We start from the raw sequence: 12,738 nt of genomic DNA on the forward strand, positions 1-12,738 counted from the left end.
AGAATGAGGGGGGAAAATAACATTATGTTAGGGGTGTAACGGTATGTGTATTTGTATTGAACCCTTTCAGTACGGGGGTTCCGGTTCGGTTCGGAGGTGTACCGAACGAGTTTCCACACGGACATATTAAGTAGCGTAACGCACGTTGTGTAAACAATGCACACCAAGGCACAACACACGGCATGCTAGCAGCTAACGGGCTAGGATAGACTGACCATACGTCCTCTTTTCACCGGACATGTCCTCTTTTGCGGAGCTGTCAGGGCGGAGTTTCTTAAATGCCTCGAATGTCCGGCATTTTGAGTTAGGGTTGCGTGTATTTTCAATGTACGTTCAGGGTTAAGAAGGGGTTAAAAACAAAACAAACAGCAGCATTGGTGAGGGAGGGGCAGAGAGAGAGAGAGAGAGAGAGAGTTATGATAAACGTTGCCAGGCTCTGCTTTTTATCCATAGATTTATCACATTTAATGTTTTATTATCTATAGCAGGGGTGTCAAAAGTGTGCCCCGGAGGCCATTTGCGGCCCACAGCTAATGTTTTAAAGGCCCACGGCACATTCTAAAAATACTATTCAAATAAACAATAACAAAAGCGAAATAAAAAATCTTAAAGGTTAAATGTCATTTAGAAAAAGTTGCAATGTTGACTAATAAAACAAAGATGTTTTTTTTCTTTCAAACTGTCATTGCTCAAAACATAACATTGAATCAAAATCAATGTTATTATGAATTATTGACCCATCCAAGGTTACCATTACTTCACATCAAATATTACACTAAGAAAAATATTTTTGGTGGAAGATTTTGCAAATTTGGTAAATAAATAACCCAAAAATGTATATTTTGTTGTTTTCTTACTGTACCGAAAATGAACCGAACCGTGACCTCTAAACCGAGGTACGTACCCAACCGGAAATGTTTGTGTACCGTTACACCCCTACTTTATGTGTCTGCACAATCACGCTGACCCTTCCCTCCAGTGGAACCAGCATAAGCAAGCGCTTGTCGACTGAACTAAAATCGAAAGCAAAACTAACCATTACTTGCACATTTACTTTTGCCAGAATGGACTCATTTTGAAGCTATGGCATTTTGTTGACATCATTTATCTCCTTATTTGTGCATAGTTTATTTTGCTTCTTCACATGATATATTTGTAATATTATCTAACAGAGCATTTAACTTTTTTTTTATTTAAATGAGTGCATTTTGTGAGTTGCTGCGGAAAAATTCAGGTTTATATGGTCATGATTTTATTTCAAAACTTTACACTAAACAGTGTAAAATCTATTTGAGCATATTTAATGCTGTGTAACTAGATACTAGTTATTTGGCGGTTGTTTTTTTCACGCTGCTTATAAATAATGTTGACAATAGTACAACCCATAATAGACTGCTCCTTCTTTTATATCCACAAAAGTGTCCGACCCGCGAGAGGAGAAGAGTTGCAGAGCCAAGTTGGCCACAATGTAAAGTGCACAGTGTTTAAAGTTAAAGTACCAATGATTGTAGACGCCAACAAAAAGCTGATTTGTACACAAGATCATTTTGCACTGCACAGAAAGTCACAGTTGAAGAAGTTGACAATGCTACAACACGTTGACATATATGGAAGCATTTTTCATAGAAATGGCCCTTTTGCAGTCAACCACGTATGTTAGCATTGACTTAAGTCACAGGCGTCAAACTCAAGGCCGGGGGGCCACATCTGGCCCGTCACATCATTTCATATGGCCCGCAAACGCCTAGGAAAATATGCATCGTTCTTTTCGTACTAAATGTATTCTTGTTCTTTCCATTTTGCCAAAAAATATATATGCACTGCATGAGATTGTATACTTTTTAAATGCTAGTATTATGCAATATTGCAACAAATTATATTTTACCATGGTTTTGTTGCGTTGACCAGCATTCCTCCAATGGGGAATTCAAATTGCTAGTCTCTCCCTGATTCTTTTTATGGCACACAAGCTGATGTTTATATTCAATCAACAGGCAGTAATTGGTATTTTGTGGTTTATTCTCCAAGCCTAGAGGACAAACGTGAGACCAATCTAGCACACCAGCGTTCCCCAGCCCGGTCTAGCTCGGTCTTCCCTCAAACCCCCGGGATCTTCCCTCTGTCCCTCGCTCCCACTCCCTTTGTTTAGACTACTCCGAGTTATCTCTACTCTGACACATTCCAATCTAGAAGGCCAACACCTTACTATGAGACTCAAATGAAGGAAGAATACTAGCTATTCTTTATATGACTATAGGAGTTTAGAAAGAAGTAACACTTAAATATGGATATGCTTCTGATCTGCTTCCAACAGTTTTCACACATTTGTATTTGTTAAAATACAAATAAATACTTCAATATCTGCAAGTTGTCCATCAAATTGTACACTTTAAAAAGGACAATAGATTTTACGGTAAAATTTAAAATGTTTTTTTTTACAGCATATTAAATTGAAAACTGTCAATTGAAAAAAACTCCACAGTTTTTACTATAAAAATGTTTTTTTTACTGTAAAATCGACGGTTGTTACTGTAAATGGAAAAAAGGTACCGCAGTTATTTTACAATAAAAAAAACTGGCAGCTCAGTTGCCAGAATAAAAAAATAAATTAATCCAGTGGTACTGTTTTTCTATGTACAGTAATATGCTGTAAAAACTAACTTACATTTTACAGTAAGATTCAGGCAACTAAGCTGCCAGTATTTCACCGTAAATAATGTTTTTCCATCTACTGCAATGTTTAAAAAATCTGTAGATTTTTCTTTAAAAAATGGTGACCAGAAAAAATAAAAATAAAACATTTATAAATTAATTTAAAAAAAAAATAAATAATTTTTTTTTTACTGTGATTACTGTTTTACAGATTGTATATTTTTTACAGTGTGTGTAAAAAAATATATTTAAAAATAAAATGCATAGGCAAATTCATAAATGATTCACTGTTAATAGCGGCCCTCTGATGGCAGCCATAACTGTGGCGTGGCCCTCAATTGTTAGAATAATTATGTGTAAGTTATCACACAAATCTAATGCTTAAAGGCCGTTGCTATAGTTATTATCAATTGTGCTGAAGTTGTACTTTTCTATATGTGCAAAGCGAGTCGTCTCGTATCCAGTGTTTCCCATAAACTGCCAAGATACCTGTGGCGGTGGGGGCGTGGCTATGGGCGTGGTCACCATGACACCATTTGCATAATGTACTACAATGATATGATTTTCTCTAAAAAGGCTCAAAAAATGTATTCTTACTAATTAATAATAACAGTTTTGTTTTAAACGTCCATCCATCCATCCATTTTGCAATATAATTACAACACTTTATGTACATATTTATATACAGATTTGAACAATAAGTTATTCACTGAAATATATTTATTAATTGTGGTTCTTACAAAAAATTCATCTTATAAAAATATAAAAGCTAAAATGTCTCTTAAAGCTCTGCCCCTTTAATTAGTGCATACTAAATCATTTAACGTTAGCCTACTACTACAAGCATATTATTTACCAGCAACATAAAGTGAAACAGAGGCAGAGGTGTCCTGCCACAGTCAGTAACAAATAAACAGAAAACAGTAGTGGTGGTAGATAGACACAAAGCTTCATCAAACATCTGATCCACTGAACAAAGAGCTCCACAAATCTTGATCCTACACTTCTCTTTTGTAAAGTAAATCTGAACAGCCGATATGGGCATCTACATCAACTATATCAGTGGTCCCCTGCGGACCGGTCAACGCTTGAAAATTTGTCCCACGGACCGGTAGGGTGGGGGAGGGTGGGGTGGGGGGGTATTTAAAAAAAAAAAAAAAAAAAAATTTTTTTTTTTACATAATTAAATACAATCATGTGTGCTTACGGACTGTATCCCTGCAGACTGTATTGATCTATATTGATATATAATGTATATATTGTGTTTTTTATGTTGATTTCATAAAAAAAAAAAAAAAGTATATATATATTTTTTTAAATTTCTTGTGCGGCCCGGTACCAATCGGTCCGCGGACCGGTACCGGGCCGCGGCCCGGTGGTTGGGGACCACTGAACTATATGATTTGCCTGAGAAGGCAAAAAAAAAAAAATCTATTTGTGGCGGCCTGAATTCTTTCGTGGCGGGCCGCCACAAATAAATGAATGTGTGGCAAACACTGCGTATCAGTGTTTTCAGACCCTGAATCGGCCTGCTGACTGCCAAGGCCGAACATCGAGTGCCGTGACGCAGACAGAGCAGAGACAGGGCGATATCACGTGTGTCAACACATTTGCATTTCATGAATAGTCATAAATTGTGTCTAACTGGGGCTGTTGAGATGACCCCCCTTCCCTCAGTGATGTAACCAGGGACCTCCCAAATAAATAGAGGAAGCAGGTGGGCTGGACTTTAGAGCGTAGTTTGGATCTGTAACTAGAGTACAACCCAATAACGTCTCCCCTCATTGAGCAAAATGTAACTCTGTCTCTGCATGATTCCTTGCTTCTTGTCTGTTTAATAAATGTCATCAGTGTTTGAACGTGTTTGTCACCCCCGACTTAAGTGGACACTTTATTAAATAACAACAAGTTTGTCCACTGAGCTTGGACTAAATATTGCACATTGAAAGTCAATTCTCTTCCACCGGGAAGGTGCTGTGATGATCCAGGAGGAGCATTGCATTGTGGGAGTTTGCTGAAGATGAAAACAAAGCCACAACCTTGCTGTCTGCTTGTCAACGCTGCTGGTCCTTTTTTTTCTTCTGCTTTTATGTTGGTGAAATGCTACAGTAGGTGATAGTGAGATGCTACAGTAGGTGATAGTGAGATGCTACAGTAGGTGATAGTGAGATGCTACAGTAGGTGATAGTGAGATGCTACAGTAGGTGATAGTGAAATGCTACAGTAGGTGATAGTGAAATGCTACAGTAGGTGATTGTGAGATGCTACAGTAGGTGATTGTGAGATGCTACAGTCGGTGATAGTGAGATGCTACAGTAGGTGATAGTGAGATGCTACAGTAGGTGATAGTGAGATGCTACAGTAGGTGATAGTGAGATGCTACAGTAGGTGATAGTGAGATGCTACAGTAGGTGATAGTGAGATGCTACAGTAGGTGATAGTGAGATGCTACAGTAGGTGATAGTGAGATGCTACAGTAGGTGATAGTGAGATGCTACAGTAGGTGATAGTGAAATGCTACAGTAGGTGATAGTGAAATGCTACAGTAGGTGATAGTGAGATGCTACAGTAGGTGATAGTGAGATGCTACAGTAGGTGATAGTGAGATGCTACAGTAGGTGATAGTGAGATGCTACAGTAGGTGATAGTGAGATGCTACAGTAGGTGATAGTGAAATGCTACAGTAGGTGATAGTGAAATGCTACAGTAGGTGATTGTGAGATGCTACAGTAGGTGATTGTGAGATGCTACAGTCGGTGATAGTGAGATGCTACAGTAGGTGATAGTGAGATGCTACAGTAGGTGATAGTGAGATGCTACAGTAGGTGATAGTGAGATGCTACAGTAGGTGATAGTGAGATGCTACAGTAGGTGATAGTGAGATGCTACAGTAGGTGATAGTGAGATGCTACAGTAGGTGATAGTGAGATGCTACAGTAGGTGATAGTGAGATGCTACAGTAGGTGATAGTGAGATGCTACAGTAGGTGATAGTGAAATGCTACAGTAGGTGATAGTGAAATGCTACAGTAGGTGATAGTGAGATGCTACAGTAGGTGATAGTGAAATGCTACAGTAGGTGATAGTGAGATGCTACAGTAGGTGATAGTGAGATGCTACAGTAGGTGATAGTGAGATGCTACAGTAGGTGATAGTGAGATGCTACAGTAGGTGATAGTGAGATGCTACAGTAGGTGATAGTGAAATGCTACAGTAGGTGATAGTGAGATGCTACAGTAGGTGATAGTGAGATGCTACAGTAGGTGATGAAGCAGACGTTGAAAAACATGTCATCAGTCATATAGTGAAGCACTTCTCGCTGGTGTGATGAAAGGCTCTGGCAGATGTAAAAGTCTAATCCTCACAGCACACACACGCTCTTTCATGCTCAGGCTGACAAAAGAGCAATTCAAAGCCAAGTGCTGTAGATTGCGTCTTAACAAGCCACCAGAGAGCCATGGAGCCAGCAGCACACTGGGTAAACCCTCCGCACACGCACAGACACATTCCTCCAACAGATTGACCGAGGTAATTGAGTCTCCATTTGCATGGCGGCGCTTTCATCACGGGCCCAGTTGTCCTGTCGCTGCGTGGCGTCCAGGACGTACGTGTGCGGAACAGCAGGTGGTCAAAGTACAAGCGTGTACAAATTGTTTGTGAGAACACCAAGAAGCGCTGACATATTTAGGCTGTGTACATGTCAACAAGGATAACGCCTTAAACACATCATTATTTAGCCTAAGCCCCGTTTCAGCCACACTAAACCAGCGTTTAAAGGCCTACTGAAATGATTTTTTTAATTTAAACGGGAATAGCAGATCCATTCTATGTGTCATACTTCATCATTTCGCGATATTGCCATATTTTTGCTGAAAGGATTTAGTATAGAACAATGACAATAAAGATCGCAACTTTTGGTATCTGATTAAAAAAAGCCTTGCCTGTACCGGAAGTAGCGTGACGTAGTCAATTGAACAGCTCCTCACATTTTCCTATTGTTTACACCAGCAGCGAGAGCGATTCGGACCGAGAAAACGACGATTACCCCATTAATTTGAGCGAGGATGAAAGATTCGTGGATGAGGAACGTTAGAGTGAATGACTAGAATGCAGTGCAAGACATATATTTTTTCGCTCTGACCGTAACTTAGGTACAAGCTGGCTCATTGGATTCCACACTCTCTCCTTTTTCTATTGTGGATCACGGATTTGTATTTTAAACCACCTGGGATACTATATCCTCTTGAAAATGAGAGTCGAGAACGCGAAATGGACATTCACAGTGACTTTTATCTCCACGACAATACATCGGCGAAACACTTTAGCTACGGAGCTAACGTGATAGCATCGGGCTTAACTGCAGATAGAAACAAAAGAAATAAGCCCCTGACTGGAAGGATAGACAGAAGATCAACAATACTATTAAACCATGGACATGTAAATACACGGTTAATAATTCTCAGCCTGGCAAAGCTTAACAATGTTGTTGCTAACGACGACATTGAAGCTAACTTAGCAACCGTACCTCACAGAGCTATGCTAAAAACATTAGCTATCCACCTACGCCAGCCAGATCGACGGTGCGACGAAGGACTTCACCCGATCACAGATGCGGTCGGCGAGACGGAGGAAGTTAAGGTGAGTTCGGCGGCTAACGTGTCTGCTATCCATCTCTGTCTTCCTGGTTGTGTTGCTGTAGTCCGCCGCTAATACACCGATCCCACCTACAACTTTCTTCTTTGCAGCCTCCATTGTTCATTAAACAAATTGCAAAAGATTCACCAACACAGATGTCCAGAATACTGTGGAATTATGAGACGAAAACAGAGCTAATTTGTATTGGATACAATGTGTCCCAATACTTCTGTTTCACTGGTTACGTCACGCGCATACGTCATCATCCAAAGGCGTTTTCAACTGGAAGTTTAGCGGGAAATGTAAAATGTCACTTTATAAGTTAACCCGGCCGTATTGGCATGTGTTGCAATGTTAAGATGTCATCATTGATATATAAACTATCAGACTGCGTGGTCGCTAGTAGTGGCTTTCAGTAGGCCTTTAAGGTTCCCCTCCTCGGACAATTTTTACACGGGTAAGTCAGCCGTGTATTTCTTGAATCTCCGGCTCTTAGCTTTGTATGGACTCATTGATCGTTTGCAAACTGAGTTCGGAGAGGAAGTGACGCCAAAAAGACAGCGCCCCACACAGGAAGTGACGTCAGAAAGACAGCGCCCCACACAGGAAGTGACGTCAGAAAGAACGCGCCACAGCCAGCTTCATAATAAAGCGGTTTCGTAACTCGGAGCTAACCACTGGAAATATGAAGGTGAGTCATCCAGACATACCCGTGTTTCTCCTTCCATCTTAAAACCCGTGTTAAGAAGAAGAAGTCCGGGGGGGGGGGGGGGGGGGGTTTGGGAGTAGTAACAGTTATTTTACAATTAAAAATAACTGGCAGCTCAGTTGCCAGAATTAATTAATTTATATGTTGTAAAAACAACCTTAAATTTTACAGTAAGATTCTGGCAACTAAGCTGCCAGGGCAGGTGTAGGGGGTCTTAAACGACCATTGTGTGTGTGTGGACAAGGATATGGTCAGGTGGGATTTACCCTGGATAACCTTAGTGCAGAAGAGGCCTTAAAAACATGAATCCAAACTTATCTGTCTTATTCTGGCAAGACTGATGAAGATGTAGAAGAGAAAGTGATTTGGCAAGGAACAAAAATCACATTTCAATCCTGTATACATTTTCCCATCACACTTTACAGTCCTGCACCAGCTTCCCCAACCAGGTCCCACAAGCAGATACCAGCTACTCCTCAATCAGTATCGCACGAACGAGCGAGGAAGTTGACTGCTCGTTATCTTTTGTCTTCCTGTACATCCCAGCTTCAGATTCTACAATTAAAACTTTGCTATTTCCTGAACGCGATGCTTATGTGGTCCATAGAGCACTACACAAATGGTGCGATGAAGAAGGCCCTCTCACTACCGTATTTTTCGGAGTATAAGTCGCATCGGCCGAAAATGCATAATAACGAAGGAAAAAAACATATATAAGTGGCATTTTTTGGGGAAATGTATTTGATAAAAGCCAACAGCAAGAATAGACATTTGAAAGGCAATTTAAAATGTCTAAAGAATAGTGAACAACAGGCTGAATAAGTGTACGTTATATGAGGCATAAATAACCAACTGCTATGTTAACGTAACATATTATGGTAAGAGTCATTCAAATAACTATAACATATAGAACATGCTATACGTTTACCAAACAATCTGTCACTCCTAATCGCTAAATCCCATGAAATCTTATACGTCTAGTCTCTTACGTCAATGACATCAGTAATATTATTGGATATTTTACGCTAATGTGTTCATCATTTCACACATAAGTCGCTCCTGAGTATAAGTCGCACCCCCGGCCAAACTACGAAAAAAACTGCCACTTATAGTCTGAAAAATACGGTATCTGTTGGTGTAATTCAGAGCAACAAGCAGATTGTTGTCTCCAAACACCAGCCTCCCCAGTGAGGGACTGTTGCTATTCTCTATCGCTGTTTTCCATCCTTCTTATTTGTTTTCCCTTTTTAAAGCAGGCACTGGAACTTTACAAATAGAAACTTGAACAGGAGGATGGTACCAGACTCACGTAGTACAAACAAATCTGTTTTGGCAGAAAAGGCATAGAGTCCATCCATACTGCATGATTAAGCTGTGGAACAATGCAGGTATAAAAAAACAAAAGTTTCAAATAGAGACATAGGGATGATACTCGAAACCGGTTTTCCCGGTTGTTTGATAAGAAAAGAACAGAGTCCTCGGACTCGAATCCCTTTTTGAGAACCGGTACCCGTTATCGAGACCACTATAGTAAAGGAAAAGAGTTGATTCTTTATTCGAATCCCGTCCCGACCAGAAATGCTCCGTGGGACATCACAAGAAATGGCGTCACGTAGCTCAGTCATTAGGCGCAGATAGCGAAAGCAGGAAAACAATGGACGGGAAAAAGCGCTCCAAGGTGTAATAAAGTTCAAAACAAAAGCTATAATCCATCGAATAACTTTACTGAGAGATTTTAGCAGGGTAAAACACATGACGGACACTTTTACGGCGAACCGGAAACATAGCAACCAGGCTAGCAACGCACCTCCTTTACGGCAGCTGTCGCAACCTTCTTAAAACAACCGCAGCACATACATATATATACAACATATCTCCCTTTTTGAACTTTTGTTTTTCTTTCCTTGTAAACGTTACAAAATCACTATATACAACACATCTCCCTTTTTGAACTTTTGTTTTTCTTTCCTTGTAAACGTTACAAAATCACACTGTAGATGTGTTGTCTGTCTAATTATAAATAATGCAGACGAGGCGTGTTGGCTGAGTTCTTGACGTTTACTTTCACAAAGTGGCAACATGCAACACTTTTCGGGGCTACCGCGCATGCTCGTCACTCCCGTTGCATGCTGGGTAGTGTAGTTGTTATATTCTCTCGCTCATAACATTTTTCCCCTATAAAGAAATAACGTTAACTCAATAAAGTGTATTTCTTTTTTTTAGCTTTAATTTTTCATTTTTTAGCATTGTAACCACATTTGCAAACAACTTTTCTCTTCATAGAATTTTCTTTCAATAAAGAAATAAAGTGCAAAAATGTCAAAGCATCATAACAAACAGTTATGTTCCAATAGCAGCAGAAGTGCACTTTTTGGAGAGCTGTATTATTTTCAGTTTTGTGCCCAAGGGACTGATTTTATTTAACACTATATTATTATTTATACACCTATAGTGATCACAGAGACAGCTTTTTTTTGTGTTACTGTATATATTTGTTTCTCTGAAAAATCCCACTTAAAGGCCTACTGAAACCCACTACTACCGACCACGCAGTCTGATAGTTTATATATCAATGATGAAATCTTAACATTATAACACATGCCAATACGGCCGGGTTAACTTATAAAGTGACATTTTAAATTTGCCGCTAAACTTCCGGTTCGAAACGCCTCTGAGGATGACGTATGCGTGTGACGTAGCCCGGCGAACACGGGTATGCCTTCCACATTGAAGCCGATACGAAAAAGCTCTGTTTTCATTTCATAATTCCACAGTATTCTGGACATCTGTGTTCGTGAATCTGTTTCAATCATGTTCATTGCATTATGGAGAAGGAAGCCAAGCAAGCAAAGAATAAAGTTGTCGGTGCGAAATGGACGTATTTTTCGAACGTAGTCAGCCACAACAGTACACAGCCGGCGCTTCTTTGTTTACATTCCCGAAAGATGCAGTCAAGATGGAAGAACTCGGATAACAGAGACTCTAACCAGGAGGACTTTTGATTTGGATACACAGACGCCTGTAGAGAACTGGGACAACACAGACTCTTACCAGGATTACTTTGATTTGGATGACAAAGACGCAGACGTGCTACTGTGAGTATGCAGCTTTGGCTTTTTTTTGCGTATGTACGTAACTTTTTTAAAATATATAAGCTTTATGAACCTTGGGTTAGGTGAACGGTCTTTTGGGCTGAGTGATTGTGTGTGTTGATCATGTGTTTGAATTGTATTGGCGTGTTCTATGGAGCTAGGAGCTAGCAGAGGAGCTAGGAGCTAGCATAACACGTACCGTACCGTAAGTGCGCGTCACGTACGTAACTTTTTAAAAATATATAAGCTTTATGAACCTTGGGTTAGGTGAACGGTCTTTTGGGCTGAGTGATTGTGTGTGTTGATCAGGTGTTTGAATTGTATTGGCGTGTTCTATGGAGCTAGGAGCTAGCAGAGGAGCTAGGAGCTAGCATAACAAACACGCAGGTGTTATTATGCAGGATTAATTTGTGGCATATTAAATATAAGCCTGGTTGTGTTGTGGCTAATAGAGTATATATATGTCTTGTGTTTATTTACTGTTGTAGTCATTCCCAGCTGAATATCAGGTACCGTGAGTATGCAGCCTTGGCTGCTAAACATTCGATAACTTGACCGTATGTGCGCGTCACGTACGTAACTTTTTAAAAATATATAAGCTTTATGAACCTTGGGTTAGGTAAACGGTCTTTTGGGCTGAGTGATTGTGTGTGTTGATCAGGTGTTTGAATTGTATTGGCGTGTTCTATGGAGCTAGGAGCTAGCAGAGGAGCTAGGAGCTAGCATAACAAACACGCAGGTGTTTTTATGCAGGATTAATTTGTGGCATATTAAATATAAGCCTGGTTGTGTTGTGGCTAATAGAGTATATATATGTCTTGTGTTTATTTACTGTTGTAGTCATTCCCAGCTGAATATCAGGTCACCCCCGGCTCTCACAGCATCTTCCCTATCTGAATAGCTTCAACTCCCCACTAGTCCTTCACTTGCACTTTACTCATCCACAAATCTTTCATCCTCGCTCAAATTAATGGGGAAATTGTCGCTTTCTCGGTCCGAATCTCTCTCACTTCATGCGGCCATCATTGTAAACAATAGGGAACTTTGCGTATATGTTCAACTGACTACGTCACGCTACTTCCGGTAGGTGCAAGCCTTTTTTTTATCAGATACCAAAAGTTGCAATCTTTATCGTCGTTGTTCTATACTAAATCCTTTCAGCAAAAATATGGCAATATCGCGAAATGATCAAGTATGACACATAGAATAGATCTGCTATCCCCGTTTAAATAAAAAAAATTCATTTCAGTAGGCCTTTAATATACTTTGGGTAACAACAGTCAATATTTATTTATTTTATTTTATTTTTTTAGGTGGGTAACAGTCAATATTTATTTATTTATTAGATTTTATTTTTTTTATTATATAATAAAAGTGAGCTTTTGTTAAACCAAATATTGTGTTTTTTTTTCCATATACAACAACCTATCTGGACTCCATAAGAGAATCCATAAGGAATCGGTTCGATAAGAGGATTCGATAATAGGCTCGAACTCGATAATTCCTTATCAAACATCATCCCTATAGAGATATAAGGGAGAAGTGAAGATGTCAACATAACACCAACACTTCTTTGCCATCTTGGCTGCTGCTGAGTGACCTAAAAGTACGACAACATTTGGTTCACACTTTCCTTGCCAACAAGGCGGCG

General features: G+C 39.7%; 1 protein-coding gene across 5 annotated transcripts in view; it reads right to left on the reverse strand.

Moving 5' to 3' along the window:
• agap1 (ArfGAP with GTPase domain, ankyrin repeat and PH domain 1) overlaps positions 1-12,738 on the reverse strand; it is a 210,179-nt gene that overhangs the window by 62,302 nt on the left and 135,139 nt on the right. The gene's annotated exons all lie outside the window — the stretch shown is intronic.

The sequence above is a fragment of the Entelurus aequoreus genome, linkage group LG01 (assembly GCF_033978785.1).
Source record: "Entelurus aequoreus isolate RoL-2023_Sb linkage group LG01, RoL_Eaeq_v1.1, whole genome shotgun sequence".
In the NCBI taxonomy this organism is placed as follows: domain Eukaryota; kingdom Metazoa; phylum Chordata; class Actinopteri; order Syngnathiformes; family Syngnathidae; genus Entelurus; species Entelurus aequoreus.